Source organism: Lupinus angustifolius, chromosome LG16 (assembly GCF_001865875.1).
Source record: "Lupinus angustifolius cultivar Tanjil chromosome LG16, LupAngTanjil_v1.0, whole genome shotgun sequence".
Classification (NCBI taxonomy): domain Eukaryota; kingdom Viridiplantae; phylum Streptophyta; class Magnoliopsida; order Fabales; family Fabaceae; genus Lupinus; species Lupinus angustifolius.
Window position 1 is genome coordinate 11393935 of NC_032024.1, and position 653 is coordinate 11394587.

Below are 653 nucleotides of genomic sequence, written 5' to 3' on the forward strand. Positions count from 1 at the left end.
CAATACTAATTGATTAATTACAGTTTGAGTTCACTTCATATCTCTTCTTACTTTTGACCAAAATTTCATTTAGTTTATCTTTTTTATAATGTCAACAGGGGGAGAAAGATTGTTTTATTGTTTTAATGTGCAGGTTCAAAACAATACCAAGCTTCCGTTGTCTAGCTATGCTCTTTAAACTTTGAAATCAACAACCATGCATTCTATGATCATCTTCAAGCTATGCATCAAAACAAATTTGGTGTTGAGTTTGTCATCATCAAAAAGGGGGAGATTGAAAGTGCAATGCGTCAAGAGAGCACTTATGCTTGCCTATATTTTGATGAAGACAAAGGACTTAGTGAAAGCTTAAAGACAACTCAACAAATCAACATGCCAAAGATTCAAGAGCTTCATGTCTAGACTAGAGTCTTAGATGTGTCTTAGTTATTGAGTCTAGGTTAGGTAAACCTAGATGCAAATCTCACAAAGTCTAAAAACTATCATATCATTTACATGAAACATGTCGTCTAGTTTATTATATGTTCATGCATTAACCATACATGTTATTTGTGCATTTTAGGCATATCATAAAGGTAAAACATGTAAAGTTGATAAGCATAACGTATAGGTAGTTTACCAATTAACATCTTAACTGAAAATATGCCAGTTAA